The following is a 21,821-nucleotide window of genomic DNA, read 5'->3' as shown; positions in this document are numbered from 1 at the left end:
GCGAGACTCCATCTCAAACAAACAAACAAACAAAAAATTGAAAATACAATTCTAGAACTGCAGATAGAATCAGAGCTATGGTCCATGGATTGGAAAGACAGTGTTGTATAGGTCTGTCCTAGATTTAGGACTTTATGACTGACGTGTCAGAACTTTTCCTCTAGCTCCCCATCTCCACGTCTCAATCCCTAAGAGTTAACAGATAGAAAGAGCCCAATAAATGTGTAAGGAAGGAAGAAAAGGAGAAGGGAAGAATGAGTGAAGGAGCTGAAAAAAAGAACAAACCCAAGATGTTTTCTTTTATTTATAAAGTAGAAGAAAAAGGAAGTTTCCAATTTATCTCAGTTTGTTTCGGCCCACCCATCACCATCCCTCTGCCAATAAAAAATGTTAACTAAGGCATACAGTTACATTCTATATCCCCAGGTCCAAAGAAACGATTTTGAAAAGACACACACTTAGGTTGACTGCAAAATAAATCTCTAAGCCTCCCTGAGTAAGATACTATTTGGATAGTATTTAATAGAGGTATTGGTTATACCTAAATCATAATACTAACAAAAACCAACAACAACAAAAAATTGATTACAATTATGATTTAGTGTAAAAAGCTTCAAATAAAAGATGATTTTGTGTAAGGGGGCCAATTTACCCTTTTCTGTTGTAAAAAACATATACAATTTTAACTTTTGAATTCTCCACACAAGCAATATTCAACCCTGTAGACACCTTTTGTTCATGCTTCTGCTAAACACATTTTCTAGTAGCCACATTTATTTTAATTTCTTCATAACACCCTATTTTTTTTGTTTGTTTGTTTTTTGTGATGAGGTCTTGTTCTATCGAATAGGCTGGAGTGCAGTGGTAAGATCTCAGCTCACTGCAGTCTTCACCTCCTGAGCTCGAGCAATCCTCCCTCCTCAGCCTCCTGAGTAGCTGGGACTACAGGTGCACATCACCATGCCCAGATAATTTTTGTATTTTTTTGTAGAAACAAGGTCTCACTATGTTGCCCAGGCTGGTCTTGAACTTCTGGCCTCAATTGATCCTCCTGCCTCTGCCTCTCAAAGTGCTGAGATTACAGGCATGAGCCACTATGCCCAGCCATATTTTCCTTTTTTAAAATAGTATGTCAAAATTGAAGTTTTAAGTCTTCCCAATGTTCTAATACCTGAATACCAAACTATGTTTGGCTTATTCTGTTAGCATGTTCCTGATTTCACTTCTTTGTAGCTGAGGAAAATAGTCATATTAAGTCTGAAACTGAATTAACTCTCATTTTTTAAAAAAGCTGGGTGAGTTAAATTGCCAACAGTTTTGATTGATAAGATATTTTATAATGTCATAAATACTGGAAGCAAGAGCATAAATTGTCTGGAAACAACTAGGTCATCTTTTACTACAAATAAATATTATTGCTTGTGGATTTCAAAGATTCACTTAAGTACCACAAAAACTGTAAGGTAGGTTCTTGAATGCAACTATTTGGCTGAAAACTCTAGATCATTCTTGGAAAGAAACTAGCACCTGGAGAGACAATGTTAGCACTAAGGAACACATCCAAGTCATACAGCACCAAAGTATGTGAGCAGTGGTGAATCCATATGAGTCTGAAGCAACCTCAATTCTTGCCTCGTCAGAGGAAATAATTCATCCAAGTAGCATAAGGTAGAGGGAGAGACCAAGGCAAGTTTTAGAGCAGGAGTGAAAGTTTGTTAAAAAGCTTTAAAGTGGAACCAAAGGAAGTAAAGTACCCTTGGAAGAGGGCCAAGCAGACAACTTGTGAGATTCAAGTACATGGTGTGACCTTTGACTTGGGGTCTCATATGTTGGTATGCTTTTGGGGTCTTCTGTTACTTCTCCCTGAGCCTTCCCTTGAGGTGAGCTATCTGCATGCACAGTGGCCTACCAGCCCATAGAAGGGGCCACATACACAGTATGTTTACTGAAATTGTACACATGTTCACCTGAGGCATTCTTCCCTTACCAGCTAAGTGTTCCTAGAAGGAGGTCATATACCAGTTAAACTCTGGCATTTTGCCTCTTAGGGAACATGCTTGAGCCCACTTGCCTAACTCCTGAAATCTTACAGGGAAGTTGCTGATCACCAGCTTCCGGTGTTTATTTATTGGGAGACTGCCTTTCCCTGGCACCAGCTGAGACCAATTATTATTTTACAGAGACAGTTTAACAACTACCTGACCATCACCTGATGGTCACTTGATATTACCGGTAGGGGCAGCCCTCTCCTGCCCTAGTCATGTCTGACTATCTACTGTAACAAAAATAACAGGCTCTTGGCAGGAGAAGGAGTGCTATGAAGAGTATTCTATTATCATATGAAGGAATGGGTATGGGGTTCAAAGTCACCTGCCATTAAGTGCATATGTTTTTAAAGTCTAATTGTTCTAAACTATTCCAACCAAAGGATAATTGTGGTCTTTATTTCCATGAAGCTATGCTGAAGGACACATAGAACTGGAAGATTGTTGAGCTCATAGAGCCCAGTTTGCTCATTTTACCACAGGAAACTGAAGATCAGAAATGTGGCCTGCTCATGGTGACCAGATCACAAGGTCCTTTTGAATCCCCTTGCCTCAGCAGCAATTGCACCAAGCACACATTATTTGATAAAAAGGTGATGAATTTATATTCATGAACAAAGAATGAATAGTATCATCATCATTTACATTCTAGATGTGCTTCGGGGAAAAAGTGTTATGCACTGAATGTTTATGTCTTCCCAAAATTCATACGTTGAAGAGTTAACTCCTGATGTGATGGTATTAGGAGGTGAGGCCTTTGGGAAGTAATTAGGTTTAGATGATGCCATGAGAGTAGAGTCCCCATGATGCAATTAGTGCTCTTATAAAAAGAGATACCAAATCAAGCTCGCTCTCTCTCTCTCTCTTTCTGTCCCGCATGTGAGGATACAGCAAGAAGATGGCCATTGCAAGCCAGGAAGAGAGCCCTCACCAGAAACCAAACTGGCCAGCACCTTGATCTTGGACTTCCCAGCCTCCAAAACTGTGAGAAAGAAATGTCTGTTGTTTAACCACACAGTCTGTGGTATTTTGTTATAGCAACCCAAGATGACTAAGACAGAAGGTTTCCCAAAAGAAAGATTTCTAAAAGAGGGTGAAGTAAAAACATGATGTAGAATATATCACAGAGAAAATCCTTTTAAAGAATATTTTATTGAGGAAATTTTTTTAATTCGTAAAACGAGAGAATATAATGAATCCCTATCACCACTTTAAACAGTTATCAATATTCTGCCATTCTTATTACAAATGTATTCCCCTACATTCTTTTTCATTTTGCTTTGTTTTGTTTAGTGGAACATTTTTCTTTTTTTGTATTAATTGTTTTATTTTTATTAACTTACCACCATACTAATCGAGATGGTATTTTTTTTTTATTTTTAATTTTTTTTTTGTAAATTCAGATTTAGCCCTACAGAGAAGATGGTGGAATACATATATTGTTTGTTTGTTTGTTTGTTTGTTTGTTTGAGACAGAGTCTCACTCTGTCACCCAGGCTGGAGAGCAGTTGTGTGATCTTGGCTCACTGCAGCCTCTGCCTCCCAGGTTCAAACAATTCTCATGCCTCAGCCTCCCGAGTAACTGGAATTACAGGCGTGTACCACCACCCCCAGCTAATGGTGGAATATTTTTGAAGCAAAACCAAGATTTTGCATGCTTTTTTTTGTTTTCAAGACACAGTCTTGCTCTGTCACCCAGGTTGGAGTGCAGGTATGCGATCTCATCTCACTGCAACCTCCACCTCCCAGATTCCAGTGATTCTCGTGCCTCAGCCTCCTGAGTAGCTGGGATTACAGGTGTGCATCACCACATGCAGCTGATTTTTATAATTTTTTTTGTAGATACGTTTCACCATGTTGGCCAGGCTGGTCTTGAACTCCTGGCCTCAGGTGATCTTGAGATCTGCCTGTCTCAGCCTCCCAAAGTTCTGGGATTATAGGTGTGAGCCACTATGCCCAGCCTTTTTTTTTTTTTTTTTTTTTTGAGACAGGATCTCACTGTTTTGCCCAGGCTGGAGAGAAGTCATGTGACCATGGCTCACTGCAGCCTCAACCTCTTAGGCTCAGGTGATCCTCCCACCTCAGCCACAGATAGCTGGGGCTACAGGCACACACCACCACACCTGGATAACGTTTTGTATTTTTTGCAGAGACAAGCTTTTGTCATGTTGCCTGCGATGGTCTTGAACTCCTGGGATCAGGCAATCTGCCTGCCTTGGCCTTCCAAAGTGCTAGAATTGCAGGTATGAACCACCACGCCTGGCCTTTTGCATCATTTTTACCTATACATATTTCTACAAGTATCTCTAAGAGATGAGAATTTTTTAAACAACATAATCACAATAACTTTGTCATATCCCATAATATTAACAAGAAATCCTTAACTAGGCTAAGATCTAGTCCAGGAGAAATTTAATTTTATCAGAGCATTCATAAATGGATCAAGTTTTCAAGTGATAGCTTTTCAATGAGACTAAGAATTTTAAAAAGAGGAAAACTTTCAAAATTAAAATTGCAATCTCATTTTTTCTCATATTGCTCTGCAAATATAAATCTGGGCACTCAAACTCCAGAAGAGGATAAAAATAGCCCTATGAATCAAAACCATTAATCATATCCTGTTATTTTTAGTTATCTGTTTCTTCCTGATGTTTTAACTCAACATCAGTTTAATATATTTAATCATATTTTTTAACAAGAAAAATATTTTAGATCCATCATGAAAAATTTTGACCAAAAGATAAATTGAAAGCTAAAGAAGGATGGTTGTCTAAGCCTGTGTCCATAACTTTGCACGAGACACTTAGTCATTTGGAAAGTGCTGTGTTAATAGCCTGTTCTATGACTCAATTATCTCCCACATAGAGACAGTACAAAACACCCTTAAGAAAACTCACACCTAGGCCGGATGCATTGGCTCACACCTGTAATCCCAGCACTTTGGGAGGCTGAGGTGGGTGGATCACCTGAGACCAGGAGTTCGAGACCAGCCTGGGCAACATAGTGAAACCATGTCTCTACTAAAAATACAAAAAATTAGCCAGGCCATGGTGGCGGGCACCTGTAATCCCAGCTACTCAGGAGCCTGAGGGAGGAGAATCGCTTGAAGCCAGGGGGCAGAGGCTTCAGTGAGCCGAGATTGTGCCATTGCACTCCAGCCTGGGCAACAAGAGCGAAACCCCGTCTCAAAAAATAATAATAATAATAAGGCAAAAAACCCTCACACCTAAAAAAAATGTAAAAATCACAAAACATAAATGACTACTGGGTCACAGACGAAATTACCCTCCACACTAAAAGCAGACCCTAATAATGGCAATTTTGAGATAGCCTATAAAACGTGTGATTTAGGGCCAGGGCACAGTGGCTCAAGCCTGTAATCCTAGCACTTTGGGAGGTCGAGGTGGGTGGATCACCTGAGATTGGGAGATTGAGACCAGCCTGACCAACATGGTGAAACCCTGTCTCTACTAAATATACAAAATTAGCCAAGCGTGGTGGCATATACCTGTAATCCCAGCTACTCAGGAGGCTGAGGCAGGAGAATCTCTTGAACCTGGGAGGCGGAGGTTGCAGTGAGCTGAGATCGCGACTCTGCACTCCAGCCTGGGCAACAGAGCTAGACTCTGTCTCAAAAAAAAGAAAACAAGTGGCTCTGAGTAAACTCTAAGTACCAGTGTTTTATTTATTTTCACTAAAATGTTTAGAAAGATTCTTTCATACATAAAAGATGCTCAACAGTATTTGTTGATTCAATTTAATATTGAAACTAAAATTTTCCAACATAGCAAGTATTGAATTTCAGAGTACGTAAAACGTAATGGATATGCATTGTCCTGCATCCTGGAACTGAGTAGGGAAAAAAGCTTTTGCTTTTCTTTTCTTTCTTTCTTATTTATTTATTTATTTACTTATATATTTATTTGAGACAGTGTCTTGCTCTATTGCCCAGGCTGGAATGCAGTGGTGTGGTCATAGCTCACTGCAGCCTTGACCTCCCAGGCTCAAGCTATCCTCCCACCTCAGCCCCCTGTGCAGCCAGGACCACAAGCACACACCACCACATCTGGCTAATTTTTAATTTTTTTTTTTTTTTTTTGAGACGGAGTCTCGCTCTGTCGCCCAGGCTGGAGTGCAGTGGCGTGATCTCAGCTCACTACAAGCTCCACCTCCCAGGTTCACGCCATTCTCCTGCCTCAGCCTCCCTAGTAGATGGGACTACAGGTGCCCGCCACCACACCCGGCTAATTTTTTGTATTTTTAGTAAAGACAGGGTTTCACCGTGTTAGCCAGTATGGTCTTGATCTCCTGACCTTGTGATCCGCCTGCCTCGGCCTCCCAAAGTGCTGGGATTACAGGCATGAGCCACTGCGCTCGGCTTAATTTTGAATTTTTTTGTACAGACAAAGTCTCCTTATGTTGCCCAGACTGAAAAGCTTTTTCTTATACATTTTTTAATCTGCATTCAGTACCTTACCTGCTGTCCCAAATATGTACATTTATATATTTATATTCAGTGTTCATGCTGAATTTGTGCTGGTAGGATAGAGACATACAGCATCCCTACATTACCCCCATTCATAACTTCCAGGACTGTCCACAGGATGAGCGTTGATGGGGACATTTTCTGGATATTGACAGAAAGGCACTTATCAATATTTCCTGTTTACATATCAGTGAAGTGCTGATTTTTTTTTTTTTTTTGGAAGAACACCCTAGTTGGTAAGGATGTCATACCTCTCCAGAAAATTCTACTGTTGCCCTAGACCTAAATACATAGAAAAAAAAAGAAAAAAGAAAATTATATTGCACCCTTTTCTAGCCTGAAATTTATCAGGGCTATGTAGAATTTACTTATCACGTGTGTTCTAATTACATACCAGCATATATATAAACACAAAATATCAGCCCACATACTTTTCTACCAGCACACTTTCACTCCCAACAGTCACATGAATAAAGTAACAACACATGACCCTCTCCCAAAGTTTTAGGCTATGTTTTGCAGGAAGGATAATATGGGCAAATAAATTCATGTTAACCAGAGCAAAAAACAAACCAACAACCAAAAAAAACTAATGTACCTTGACGCAGTTTTCCTTATAAGTTATGTTTATTCTTCTCCCATTCATCTTCGTGAATAGGAACAATGCCTTCATTATGTTTGCTCCCTCAGAAGAGCGCATCGGAATCACATGAAGAGTTTTTTTAAAAAAAACACCAGTTCCCAGGATTACCCTTTATCAGGAACTTCAGAGAGTGGGACTCAAGAATCTGTTACCTTGACAGTTCCTCAGATGCTTTTTCTGTTGACCATTATCAACAGCATATGAGAATTACCGCCCAGGGTACCTAGAGCAGCTCACTACATACAGTAGTTGTATATAAATGTTCAATAAATGAGTAAATAAACAAATGAATCAAAACTGGAAATGCACCGGGCTCGGTGGCTCACACCTGTAACCCCAGCACTTTGGGAGGCTGAGACGGGCAGATCACTTGAAGTCAGGAGTTTGAGACCAGCCTGGCCAACATGGTGAAACCCTGTCCCTACTAAAAATACAAAAATTAGCCGGGCGTGGTGGTGGGTGCCTGCAGTCTCAGCTACTAGGGAGGCTGAGGCACGAGAATCACGTAAATCCTTGGGGTGGGGGTTGCAGTGAGACGAGATCATGCCACTGCACTCCAGCCTGGGGGACAGAGCGAGACTCTGTCTCAAAAACAAAAATAAATAAATAAGTAATTAAATAAAAATGTATTTAAAAAACTGTGGAAATGAGCAACTCTGTGAGCTCTGACCACACCCAAGGCCTATTGATCTATGAGTCTTCTAAGTGTCTTGCATCATTTGGCCAGATAGATGCTGGCTCATCTCTGATCTGTGTTGCCTCATTGCATTTCACTCCTGAGCAGCCAGCAGGACCCTACCTCAAAAAACAAGCTGCCTGGCATGTGGCTCATGCCTGTAATCCCAGCACTTTGGGAGGCCGAGGTGGGCAGATCACCTGAGGTTGGAGTTTAAGACCAGCCTGACCAACATGGAGAAACCCCATCTCTACTAAAAATACAAAATTAGCCAGGTGTGGTGGTGCATGCCTGTAATCCCAGCTACTCACGAGGCTGAGGCAGGAGAATCACTTGAACCCGGGAGGCAGAAGTTGCTGTGAGCCGAGATCGTGCCATTGCACTCCAGCCTGAGCAACAAGAGCGAAACTGTCTCAAAAACAAACAAACAAACAAGCAAACAAACTAAAAAACAAAACAAAACAAAAAAGAAAGCTTTGCCTTATTTATCTCCTGACTTGTAAAGTAAGGAGACTGAAATCCTAAATCCCAGTCCACAGAAATACCTACTGGCATTCAATATATTGCTAAAATAATTAATTGGGAAGCCATTAGGTTGAGAAGGCTGCAGTGCCTTGGGTTCCTACATAAGCAAACCAAAAGCCCACTCAGTGTAAACAGTAAAACAAAACATAAGCTTAACCAGTCAGAAACCACAAACTGGCTGGGTGTGGTGGCTCATGCCTGTAATCTCAGCACCTTGGGAGGCCAAGGTGGGCGCATTTCCTTAAGGTCAGGAGTTTGAGACCAGCCTGGGCAACACGGTGAAACCCCATCTCACCAGGCAACGTGAGCATGCGCCTATAGTCCCAGCTATTCAGGAGGCTCAGGTGGGAGAATCTCTTGAGCTTGGGAGGTTGAGCAGAGCAGTGAGCTGTGATTGTGCCACTGCCCTTCAGCCTCGGCAACAGAGTGAGACCCTGTTTCAAAAAGAAAAGAAAAGAAACCACAAGCTAACCTTTAACTAGAGACATTAACAATCATAAACTGCCAACTCTAACCTCTAACTAGGGACTTTTCTCTTTAACCAAATATTTTATTTGTCTTGCTTGTGTGAGCACTTTATAAAAATTTTCCCCTCATGTTCCCTCAGTGGAGTCCTGAACCACTTGTGATCCAGTGCTGCTTAATTCGTGAATCACTGAATGTTTAAATAAACTCATTAAAATTTTAAGGTGCTGAGGGCCAGGCGCCCTCGCTTGTGCCTGTAATCCCAGCTACTTGAAAGGCTGAGGCAGGAGGATCATTTGAGCCCAGGCATTGGGGCTGCAGTGAGCTACGATTGTACCACTACACTCCAGACTGGGTGACAGAGCAAGACCCTGTGTCTGAAGAAATAAATAAATAAAAATTTTATCTTGCTATGTACTGTTTACTTTGTATATGCCAGGCATAGTAGAGGATATAAAATAATTATAAAATTTGATACCTGCATGTATTAATCCATTTTCACACTGTTAATAAAGACATATCTGAGACTGGGTAATTTATAAAGAAAAAGAAGTTTAATGGACTCACAGTTCCACATGGCTGGAGAGGCCTCACAATCATGGCGGAAGGCAAGGAGGAGCAATGCCATGTCTTACATGGCAGCAGGCAAGAGAGAGTGTGCAGGGGAACTGCGCTTTATAAAACCATCAGATTTCCTGAACTTATGCATTCACGAGAACAGCACGGGAAAAACCCACCCCCATGAATCAATTACCCCCCACCAGATCTCTGTCACAACACATGGGGATTATGGGAATTACAATTCAAGATGAGATTTGGGTGGGGACACAGCCAAACCATATCAGTGCCCCTGAATACTTTTTACATTTAATGTTGGAAAGAGGAAAAAATGTGTCATATCCTATGCTAAGAACTTTGTTGACATCTTTTAATTCATTCCTTGGAGCAATTCTGTAAGAGGTGTGGTGTGGGGTGTATTATTATCTCTATCTCACAGGTTAAAAAAAAGAAAAAAAAATCCTACAAAGGCTCAAGAGGTAAAATACCAGCTAAAGGTTATATATTGGCACAGTTTGAATTTGAACTTCCCTGACTCAGAACCCAAGCTATTGTCACTAACCTATTATGCATGCAAGTGCAATGGAAGTGACTATCCATTCAATATCTACCCAAGAAATATAAAATATGCCTTTACTGTGCACTAGGCCCTGATGTAAATACAGATCACACATGGCAGACATTTAATAGTTACAGCAATGAGTATTATGAAGGAAAACTGTAGGATGTTACACAGTAGCCTGTAACCAGTAACTTATCTTGGTCTGTTAAAGAAAAGATTATTCTGACACTTGTTAAAGACAGTAAAGCTGACTTTCTTGGAGGAGGGCCGTGGCAATGGGCATAGAAACAACTGTAATGAGGTCTTGCAGTGGGGGAAGGAGATTAGACTCAACTCTGACTCCAACAAAAACAAGGGAAATTTGTAACCAAGTAGCGACATGGGAGTCGAGTCAGTGGTTGGAAAATTACTTAGAGGGAACATCAAGGATAAGGGGATTTCTAGCTAAATCAACTTCATAGTATTACTGTTGAGGTTAGCCTAGAGTGGTAAGATATGGGGGTAATGAGATACCAAGTGTGGGGAATTTTTCACTAAATTGACTTAGTGGGATTTTTGTTCAAACTGGATTCTATGAGGACAGAGAGGGAAGCCCAGAGAGGTTTATTCAAGCAGAAGACTCAGAGGAGGCCGATTAGAGTTTTGGTGAAAGCAGAGTCTTTGGCAGGTCTAAGGATTCAGCAAGTAGATGAATCCTAAGTCCAGCAACTCTACTTTCTAGTTTCATGATTTGGGGGAAGGAACAGTTTATTATCTGCAAAATAAGGGATATAATGCAAATCGTAAGTTTTGTGAGGCTTACCAGATAAAATGTTAAAAGCACAGAACCTAACAAAAAGTAAGCGCTCAATAAACATTACTTAGCAATTACTTTAAACATACATATTAAATAAATATTACATTTAAATATTCATATCTTTTTGTGATCAGGCCTGGAGAAAATTTAAGATGATGCAAATGCAGGGATAAAAGCAGATGAAAATGAGCAGTAGAAACAGAGGAAGGAGCACAGGCAAAGGCCCTGAGGCACGAGAAGCAAGGCATCACAGAACTCGGTTTTAAGGTCCAGTCCTGCCTGGCTGAAAAAAAGAGAACCCTGCCAGGGGAAGCTGGAAAGATGGGTAAGGGACACACCAAAATGTCAAAATTTATCAACTTATATACTTTAATTTTTAATTTATTATTATTTTTTAAATTGAGATGAGGTTTTTGCTATGTTGCCAAGGCTGGTCTCAAATATCTGGGCTCAAATGATCCTCCCACCTTGGCCTCCTGAGTAGCTGGAACTACAAGTGTGCACTGCCACACCTGGCTGACCTGTATACTCTAAATATACACAGCATACTGGATGTCATATATACCTCAACAAATCAATTCAGCATAATAAAATTATAAGAAAAAATAAGTCACTTTGATAAAGACAAAGGTAAAGAGAGGAAAACAAAATAGCAGTGACCTTAGTAGTTTACTTAAATGACATATGGTGGTGACTTGGATTACAATGATGTTAACTGGAATGAGGAAAAAAAATAAGGACTTGGCGATTGATTAGATATAGTGATTTTCAGAATAAAGGAGATAATGACATCTGGTGGATTTTCCTGATTTCTGGCTTGAGCAAACTGGATAGATGATGGTATTGCAGGCTGGCTTCCTTGGGGTAACAGTCAAATTAGCATGCAGAACACTAACTAGCATGCTTTGGGGAACACCAGGTGAAAGGAGGAGAGAGAAGCAGAATCAGACAGACTGAGAGGTTGATCTATGATAAGTCCCAATGAAGGCTTTTGCCAACAGTACATGGAGTTCTGAAACTGAAGTCTCCCTTCATAATGGTCCTCAGATGAGATAAAAGGCCCAGATCTTTGTACCCTCACACCAATCAGTCATTTAGATGGTGGATGCCTCTGAAAAGAGTTGTGACCTTGGGCAAGGTGGTTCTCATTAGCTAAGGCAATCTCAAAAGAAGGCTTAGTCTCAAAGAGGGCCATTCTCACCCAGCACTCCCAAGAACTCTAAAATCAGTTATTCCTTCCCCAGGAGGGACTGGGCAGCACATCTCAGTGTCCACCACAGTTGGTGGTTCTCTCACTGAAACACAGAACCCTTAGTTCTCAAATGGATAACAAGTTTACATATTATAAAAATACAAGGGAGGCATGGTGGCTCACGCCTGTAATCCCAGCACTTTGGGAGGCCGTGGCGGGAAGATCACTTGAGGCCAAGGAGTTCAAAACAAGCCTGGCCAATATGGCAAAACCCCATCTCTACTAAAAACACAAAAATTAGCTGGGTATGGTGGTGCATTCCTGTAATCCTATCTACTTGGGAGGCTGAGGCAGGAGAATCAATTGAGCCCAGGAGGTTGCAGTGAACCAAGATCGTGCTACTGCACTCCAGCCTGGACAACAGAGCCAGACCTTGTTTCAAAATAAAATAAAATAAAAAACCCAAACAAATAAACAAAAAAACCCACAACCATCAGTCAAGTGCTATACTAGCTTGTTAATAAAATTTTAAATTTGCAGCTAGACATATGCCTGTAATCCCAGCACTCTGGGAGGTCGAAGCAGGAGGATCCCTTGAGCCCAGGAGTTTGAGACCAGCCTAAGCAACATAGTGAGACCCTCATCTCTACAAAAAAAAAAGAAAGAAAAGAGAAGAAGGAAAGGAAAGAAAAAGAAAGAAAGAAAGGGAGAGAGAGACAGAAAGAAAGAAAGAGATTAGCTGGGCAAGGTGGTACACACCTGTAGTCCCAGCTACTTGGGAGGCTGAGGCAGGAGAATCATATGAGCCTTGGCAGTTGAAGCTGCAGTGAGCTGTGATCAGCCACTGCACTCTAGCCTGGGTGGCAAAATAAATACATTTTACATTTAATGGTCACAAATGGGTTTTAGAATGCTTGCCTTCTGAAATCACACCATTGCAAGAATAACTCCCTAGTTTCTTAAGAGAATAATGATGGAGTTTCTGTGGAAGTAAAAACAATCTGAGGAAACAATCCAGCCCTGCCTACTTCTCTCAACCGCTACTGCAGGATTCAAGCCTCCTCTCACTACTCCTTGGATTATCATTACAGCCCCTAAAAGAGCTGCTCCTGTGCCAGGCAAACCATTCTTCACATTTCAGCTAAAGAAAGGTTTCAGACACTAACCATTTATAGCTCCAGCAGCTAGCACAATCATTGGTACATAATTTATACTCAATTAATACTTGTTGAAAGAAAAAGTCACTAAGGAATAATACATATTAAGCTGTATTTCCTATGTGAGATCATAAAACTTACACATTTTATCTAGGTTACGTAATATCCCAGTTTAAACCTAATCATTGGCTCCTATTGCCCTCAGTCATACAAAGTCAGTTTACATGACTTTTTGCAATCTGGTCTCTGATCATCTCTGAAGTTTTGCTTTTTTGCCCCTTTTTTCACCTTTCTCCTCCCTCCACCTCTTCCCTTTTACTTTATGAACAACAGAGCTATCAAGATGCTTTTTAAAATCCTCAAACATGCCATGCTCCATTTGGCTTTTGGGATCTTTCCATACGCTGGTTTCTCTGCCTGAAACATTCTTCACCCTTCACTATGTGCAAGTTAACTGCCTCCCTTTCCCCAAAACTTGCCCCATCACTTCCTGTCATATCTGCACACACACACATACAGACACACACCCTCACTCATAACATATATTCACATGAGTATCTAATTCCTATAAACTGTTGGGGCTTAATTCTGGGCAGAAATGTAGTCATAAGCATTAATCAGACTGCACTATGACCCACTTCCTTGTAGGTGAAAGTCGCATAGCACTAGATACTGACCATTTGCATCTTGATTTTTCCTATAGATAGATTTCTAACATTAAAATCATTGGGCTTTTAAGAACCACTTAAAGTCGGGCATGGCTGCTCACGCCTGTAATCCCAGCACTTTGGGAGGCTAAGGTGGGCGGATCACCTAAGGTCAGGAGTTCGAGACTAGCCTGGCCAACATGGTGAAACCCTGTCTCTGCTAAAAATATGAAAATTAGCCAGGTGTGGTGGTGGGCGTCTGTAATCCCAGCTACTTGGGAGGCAGAGGCACAAGAATCACTTGAACCCAGGAGGCGGAGGTTGCAGTGAGCTGGGATCTCACCATTACACTCCAGCCTGGGTGACAAGAGCGAGACTCTGTCTCAAACAAACAAACAAACAAACAAAAAACTGCTTAAACAGATCCTGAATTCCAGACAGAACAGCTGACACCAACTAGTTTAAAGATCTCCACAGAGCAGCCTAGTCAGCATGAGAACATGGTTTCTTCATCTCCTGCCCCATGACTTTACTCTGCACTCTTCAACCAATCAACTATCTCTACACTTCAGCCCACTCTGAAACCCTTAAAAACCCAAGCCCTAAACTCCTCACAGCCCTATGATTAAATCTTTCTCTCCCGCAACCCTGCATATTGACTTGCAACAGATCTATTATGGCTACATTCCCTGACCCCCACCATCCCTGGAAATTTGGGTTAGGTGCCTTCCTTTGGACTCACATGGCACTTTTAATTCTCTCATCAGAGAATTTATCACCTGTGATGGTTATTTTTCTGTGTCAACTTGACTGGGCTACTATGTCAATATTTGGTCAAACGTTATCCTGAATGTTTCTATAAAAGAGGTGCTTTTTGTTTGTTTGTTTGTTTGTTTTTTGAGACAGAGTCTCGCTTTGTTGCCCAGGGTAGAGCGTGGTGGCCTGATCTCGGCTCACTGCAACCACGATCTCCCGGGTTCAAGCAATTCTCCTGCGTCAGCCTCCCAAGTAGCTGGGATTACAGGCATGCGCCACCACACATGGCTAAGTTTTGTATTCTTAGTAGAGCCGAGGTTTCACCATGTTGGCCAGTGTGGTCTCAAACTCCTAACCTCAAGTGATCCCCCTGCCTTGGCCTTCCAAAGTGCTGGGATTACAGGCATGAGCCGCTTCATCTGGCCTATAAAAGTGTTTTTGTTTTGTGGGAGGAGGTAGGGGGGTGATTATATTAACTGTAAATGGATGTATTTTGACCTCCATAATGTGAGTGGGCCTCATACAATCAGGTGAAGGCCTAATGGAAAAAAGACTGATCTCCCCCAAAGGAATGCTTAAGTATGGCAGCCTTTTGACTTAAACTACAACTTTGTCTCTTCCCTGGGTCTCCAGCCTGTTGGTCTACACATCCTATTGGTTCTGTTTCTCTGGAGGACCCTGACTAATATGTCACTTTTAATCATAATTACTTATAATTTCACCCCACTCTCATCCCACTTGAATAGAATCTCCTGAGAACAGGAATTTAAACTGTTTTATTCATTTTTATGTCTTCCGTAGCCTGATATATCATGACTTTTTTTTTTTTTTTTTTAGACAGAGTTTTGCTCTGTTTTCCAGGCTGGAAAGCAGTGGCAAGATCGTAGCTCACTGCAGCCTCAAACGCCTGGGCTCCAGAGATCCTCCAGCCTCAGCCTCTCAAGTAGCTGAGATTATAGGCACACACCTGGCTAATACATAGGTAATATGGAATATTGTTTTTTGTTTTTTATGGAATATTGAAATGAAGAGTTTCATTTCACTGCAATTCACCAAGGCTGTTAAATACTTTGAGATGCTTTTTCTCAATTCTCTTTCAATCACTATTCCCCTTTCTCTCTTCTATCAAGACCGTGCCCTATGAAGTTATCAATGGTCCAACCTCCAGAGAATTGCACTAATTCCCATTTGAAGCAATTATTCACTGAGGCTCTTGGCAACTCATAGAAATATTTCTGAAACAATCATTTAATTAACCCCAGCAGAAATAAGAATAGAGAAGAGCCTGTAGTGCCAGCTACTCTGGAGGCTGAGACAGGAGAATGGCGTGAACCCAGGAGGTGGAGCTTGCAGTGAGCCGAGATCATGCCACTACACTCCAGTCTGGGCGACAGAGCGAAGTCCGTCTCAAAAAAAAAAAAAAAAATTAGAGAAGAGAAAGAGAAACCAACCAACCACATAACCAAACTAGGTACAAGCTACTGGTGGCATTGTAACATATGAAATTCTGTCTTCCACCACAAGCCTAAAAATTATTCAAAATACCTAGTCCCAATGGTAACCAAAAAAAGTACTATCAATCATACTTCTCTTAATTACTATGAAGCAATAAAATATTTGAAATCGGATAGTTTTATTTATACATATACCCAATTGGTTGGGCAGCAGATACATAAAAAGTCTCGTATACTTTAAGAAATGCTACAAGCCACAGCCAGAGTTACAATTTTAGAAATAATTATTGAGCACTGTATTCATATTCATTAGTAATATCTCAAGGATCTGCTTTTTGGCCTAAAAAATTAAGAAATTACAATTTTCTGTATCTTCAATTACCACCTGGCTATTTTCCTTTTGTAAGCTTTTCCTGTTCTGCCTTTGTTGTGACCCCTTTTCCCTTTGTGCTCTTCCTCTTCAGATCAGTGCCTTTTATCGCTACTCGTTTCCTGACTCAGGTGAACCTACAGCCTAAGGCAAAAATGGGAGACAGCAAAGTTTGTTTTCTCCGTCTCTCCCCTCTTTCCCTCCCTTCTTCCTGCAGCTCCATGAGGGACTAAATCTTCCAGATATTCTGTGCTTATTGACAACACAGCACCCTCTTGACTTGGAATCCATAGCTGTAAGAATTTAGTTTCTCCTGTCAGCTAAGAAAACTCTGGGAAAATTTTTGGTGGACAGTAAATACCAGGTAATCCAGACTTCATTAATTTATGACATAACAAATAAATACAACTTTTAGCCAAACTGTCCCCTTTATTCAATTATAAAAAGTGTTTGCTAAGTCAATAAACAGACTGGTAATAAAAATATTTATCAGCCAGGCGCAGTGGCTCACGCCTGTAATCCCAGCACTTTGGGAGGCTGAGGCGGGTGGATCACCTGAGTTTAGAAGTTCGAGACCAGTCTGGCCAACATGGTGAAACACCGTCTCTACTAAAAATGCAAAAATTAGCTGGGTGTGGTGGCGGGCACCTGTAATCCCAGCTACTCGGGAGGCTGAAGTAGGAGAATTGCTTGAACCCAGGAGACAGAAGTTGCAGTGAGCCAAGATTGCGCCACTGCACTCCAGCCTGGGTGACAAGAGCAAGACTCCATCTCAAAAAATAATAATAATAATAAAATAAAATATTTATCCTACTTGGCCGGGCACGGTGGCTCACGCCTGTAATCCTAGCACTTTGGGATGCTGAGGCGGGTGGATTGCCTGAGCTCAGGAGTTCGAAACCAGCCTGGGGAACACTGTAAAGCCCCATCTCTAAAAAAAAAAAAAAAAAAAAAAAAAATTACCCAGGTGTAGCAGCATGCGCCTGTTGTCCCAGCTATTCCAGAGGCTGAGGCAGGAGAATGGCTTGAACCTGAGAGGCGGATGTTGCAGTGAGCCAAGATCACACCACTGCACTCCACACTCCAGTCTGGGTGAGAGAGTGAGACTCCGTCTCCAAAAAAATAAATAAATGAAAAATTTATCGTACTTTATATATAATGTAAAATTTTATATATAACATATAATATAAACATTATAATGTACTCAATATATAGCCTCTCACAAGTTGGCCAAAGGTTTTTTTTGGAGAGGGGAGGGGAAGGAGTCTTGCTTTGTCGCCCAGGCTGGAGTGCAGTGGCAGGATCTCAGCTCACTGTAACCTCTGACTCCTGGGTTCCAGCAATTCTCCTGCCTCAGCCTCCTGAGTAGCTGGGACTACAGGCACCCACCACCACACTTGGCTAATTTTTTGTATTTTTAGTAGAGACGGGGTTTCACTGTGTCAGCCAGGATTGTCTCGATCTCCTGACCTCAGGTGATCTGCCCGCCTCGGCCTCCCAAAGTGCTGGGATTACAGGTGTCAGCCTCCATGCTTGGCCCACTTTTTTCTTAGTTTTTGTTTTTTCTGGACCGCACCCCCCTAAAGGTGATTTGTTGAAGCACTAGCAACATTTTTCTTATCTTTATTAGCAAATGTACAACATCTGTTGATGTTTATAAACTGAGATTACATTTTCATGCAGTATTTGGGTATTCTGGTTTCTTTACACCAGGCTTATCATGTTTCATAGTTTTTAACTAAATATGATTTGCTGGATCATTGATAAAAAGAAAACAAAATTGTCAAATGCACCTAAACACTTAAGAAACACAACTGCTGATCCTTTTGTAGTTCATAAGTGTAATGATTTGGTGTTCACATGAATGTATGAGATGTGCCGCCCTCAAACCATGTTATGATGTGGTCCATTACCCATCTGATGTGAAAATTTAAAAATTGTAAACAAAGAAGAGAGAAAAAAGGAACATTACTACTAATAAAGTATGATACTTTCATTGATCATTTTGCTTCTAACTACTCTACCATAAAATTTCAGTGCCTACAGGATTATGGAATCAATCACAATGAGAAGGGTAGAAACTCATTAAATCATTAGCAAATAAGGCTGGACAATCACAAAGAAAATACGTCATATTGTTTGGAGAGTGAATTTGTTTTCAGTAAGAAACTAGTTTGCCTGATTCCACACCACCAATTGGAAATTTGATAATGTTACCCTAAAATTGTTTAAATAGAAGTGTTGTAAATTAAATGAAAAGCTTTCATTCAATCTGTCATGAAGACATTTTTGTTATAACAAATTTGTCTACAATGGTGGAGTGTCAGGAGAAGTGCAATCCAAGTCAAAGTAAACTATAAAAGAGTATTAGTTGGCTTTGGATATTGTACCAGAACTAGGAGACTTCAGTCACATTTTCCCCAATAAATTGGAAACAAAGGCAGTAAGACTGCTCTCTAAAAGTTAAACTTTTAAGATCACATACATAGCTAGGAGCGGAAATAAGCAAAGTCACCTTTAAAACACAAACTGGTTTGATTTAACTGTAACTTGATTTTTATTGAAATAATATTGCAAAGAGGTTTGGGTAGCCATGGAAACAGAGAAAGTAACGTACAGGGTGCACTTTAGGGCCAGTGGCCCTCCAAGTGCTGCTAAGGAGACAAGGAGCACAAATAAACAGCTCAGCAGGATGTCCCCACTATACTGGAGATCAATGCGGAAAACTGCAGCCATTGGAAATTGAGAACTTCTATCTTCGCGACAAAATTGTCCTGTTGTGAAGATAGATGACTCAAGAAAATCTATACATATAACTCCACTTGTTCAGAATATGTGCTCATCAAGCAATCTTCCGATAATGCCTTGGTTTCCTGAGTAGGTTTGGCTACACAGAAAATGCACTCAAGGGGGCCAGGCACAGTGGCTCACACCTGTAATCCCAGCACTTTGGGAGGCTGAGGCAGGCGAATCACATGCGGTCAGGAGTTTGAGACCAGCCTGGCCAACATGGCGAAACCCCATCTCAACCAAAAATACAAAAATTAGCTGGGCGTGGTGGCGCCTTTGTGTAATCCCAACTACTCGGGAGGTGAGGCAGGAGAATCGCTCGAACCTGGGAGGTGAAGGTTGCAGTAAGCCGAGATCACGCCACCTGGACAACAGAGTGAGACTCCATCTGAAAAAAAAAAAAAAAAGAAGGAAGGAAGGAAGGAAGAAAAGGCAGGCAGGCAAGGAAGGAAGGAAGGGAGGGAGGGCAGAGGAGGGGAGGGGAGAAGGAGGGAGGGGGGGGAGGGGAGGGGAGTGGAGGGAAATGAGAAAATGTACTCAAGAAAAGATAGCACCTTGGATCCATGCTGGCACACCGGAGACTTTCTGTTTCTGGCAAAAATTAAAAGAAAAAAAGAAAAAAAAGTATTGGCTTTGCAGTTGTTGAGTGTTCAGGTGTATAAATTAAAGCTCTTAGAAATTAATGATTTAATACATGTCTTTTTTTTTTTTTTTTTTTTGAGACAGAGTCTCGCTCTCTCGCTGTGTCGCCCAGGCTGGAGTGAAGTGGCAGGATCTCGGCTCACTGCAAGCTCCGCCTCCTGGGTTCAAGCCATTTTCCTGCTTCAGCCTCCTGAGTAGCTGGGACTACAGGCACCCGCTACCACGCCCAGCTAATTTTTTTTTTGTATTTTTTAGTAGAGACGGGGTTTCACCGTGTTAGCCAGGATGGTCTCGATCTCCTGACCTTGTGATCTGCCCGCCTCGGCCTCCCAAAGTGCTGGGATTACAGGCGTGAGCCACCGCGCCCGACCATACATGTCAGTCTTACGACCTTGGTTAATGTAATTTCATCTGATTGCTGAAGTTGTTCTCCATTGCTCAAGACAGATGTTTTGGCTGGGCGTGGTGGCTCATGCTGGTAATTCCAGCACTTTGGGAGGCCAATGCGGGAGGTTTGCTTGAGCTCAGGAGTTGGAAACCAGCCCAGTCAACATAGCAAGACCTCGTCTCTACTGGAAAAAAAAAGAAAAAAAAAAGCCAGGTTTGGTGGCAAACACCTGTAGTCCCAACTACTTGGGAGGCTGAGACAGGTGGATTGGTTGAGCCTGGGAGGTTGAGGCTTCAGTGAGCTGTGATTATGCCACTACACTCCAGCCTGGGCAGCAAAGTGAGACCCTGCCTCCAAAAAAACAAAGAAAGATGTTTCTGTGACCAGGACACTATAGACCAGATCCTAGAAGGTTGAAGAAATTCACTAAAGTAATGCTTCCTTGTCCTCTTGTGGATGATCAGTAGGCTTTCCCCTGACAATGACCCTGTATCAATAAGAAAAACTTTTTCTTTTCCTTTCTTCTTTTTTATTTTTTTGAGAAAGAGTCTCGCTGCAGCCTCAACCTCCTGTGCTCAAGTGATCCTTTTGCCTCCAGTCTCCCAAGTAGCTAGGACTATAAGCATGTGCCACTATGCCTAGCTAGCTTTTTTTCTTTTTAATTTTTTTGCAGAGGTAGGGTCTCACCATGTTGCCCAGATTGGTCTTGAACTCCTGGTCTCAAGCAATCCTTTTGCCTTGACCTACCAAAGTATTTGTATTACAGGCATGAGCCACCAAGCAAGTCCAGACTTTTCTACTTCAAATTAATATTAGTGGGGAGGGAGGTGTTCATAATTTACCTCTCTTTATTAGTTCATTTATTCTAACATTGCTACAGTGACAATTCCATGGACATACGCCAGCTACTGGCGAGGAAGATCGTTCAGACCAGAAGTGGTAAGAAATCCTTGAATTTTAAATATGTCATACGTAGTTCACAAAGAGGACAAAAGATACCATTTACTAAACATTCGCCATCTGTTCTGACATAATATTATCATCATTGTAGTCTCCCACTTCCAGATACACTCATCTGCCTATGTTACACTTGCCTAGTAAAAGCCAGCATGGGTGAATCTTAATATTCAACGGAGCTGAACACTGTGCTGGAGAGATCATATAAATAAACTGAATGGCTTATCTCACATCCATAATCAGAAACTTAAAAAGTGCTCTCAGCAGCCCATGCTACTCTGTTCCTCACACTAGTTTTACTTTCACTCTCTGTGATAACTTTTCAATACACCAAGACTTCTCAGCTTGCCCCAAATTCACTGAGAACATACTGGCAAACTGCTGGTTCAACCATTTACACATCCACCCACCAGACATAAGAGTGCTCATTTCACTGAGGCTTATTATCACCTTGTAAACGTGGTCAATTCAAGACTTCTTGGAAAGGTCTCAGGTCCAAGCTTTGTCCTGAAAAGATAATTCTGATTGCAGAAACTCCCTCCGTCCAGCAGGAAGCGCCAGCACCCTCTGCCGGAGTTGGGCCGCCACGGAGGCTTCACGTGATCCGGCCGTCTCTGCGCAGGAGTGTGGTCTTGCGGAGATTTGCCCTACGTACTTAGCGTCATGACGTAGTACGTAGGGGCTGGCTAGCCGCCATCTTGCTTCTTTTTCT

At 41.6% G+C, this 21,821-nt stretch overlaps 1 long non-coding RNA gene, 1 other non-coding gene and 1 pseudogene across 2 annotated transcripts; 2 read left to right on the top strand and 1 right to left on the bottom strand.

Moving 5' to 3' along the window:
* Positions 1–16,480, top strand: part of LOC100442697 (ganglioside GM2 activator-like) — an 89,769-nt pseudogene extending 73,289 nt beyond the window's left edge.
* Positions 16,481–18,152: 1,672 nt separating this feature from the next.
* Positions 18,153–18,255, top strand: LOC112131501 (small nucleolar RNA U13). Its single transcript, XR_002913558.1, has one exon. It is a non-coding gene; the product is annotated as a small nucleolar RNA U13 (small nucleolar RNA).
* Positions 18,256–18,865: 610 nt separating this feature from the next.
* On the bottom strand, positions 18,866–21,792 carry LOC134761895 (uncharacterized). The gene is made up of 2 exons (XR_010141041.1): positions 21,560–21,792; positions 18,866–19,713 (listed from the first exon to the last, which is right to left on the bottom strand). It is a non-coding gene; the product is annotated as an uncharacterized LOC134761895 (long non-coding RNA).
* Positions 21,793–21,821: the final 29 nt, after the last annotated feature.

The sequence above is a fragment of the Pongo abelii genome, chromosome 1 (genome assembly GCF_028885655.2).
Source record: "Pongo abelii isolate AG06213 chromosome 1, NHGRI_mPonAbe1-v2.0_pri, whole genome shotgun sequence".
NCBI classification, from domain to species: Eukaryota; Metazoa; Chordata; class Mammalia; order Primates; family Hominidae; genus Pongo; species Pongo abelii.
Note: the sequence above shows the minus strand (reverse complement) of the source record. Positions and strands in the feature narration are given on the sequence as shown.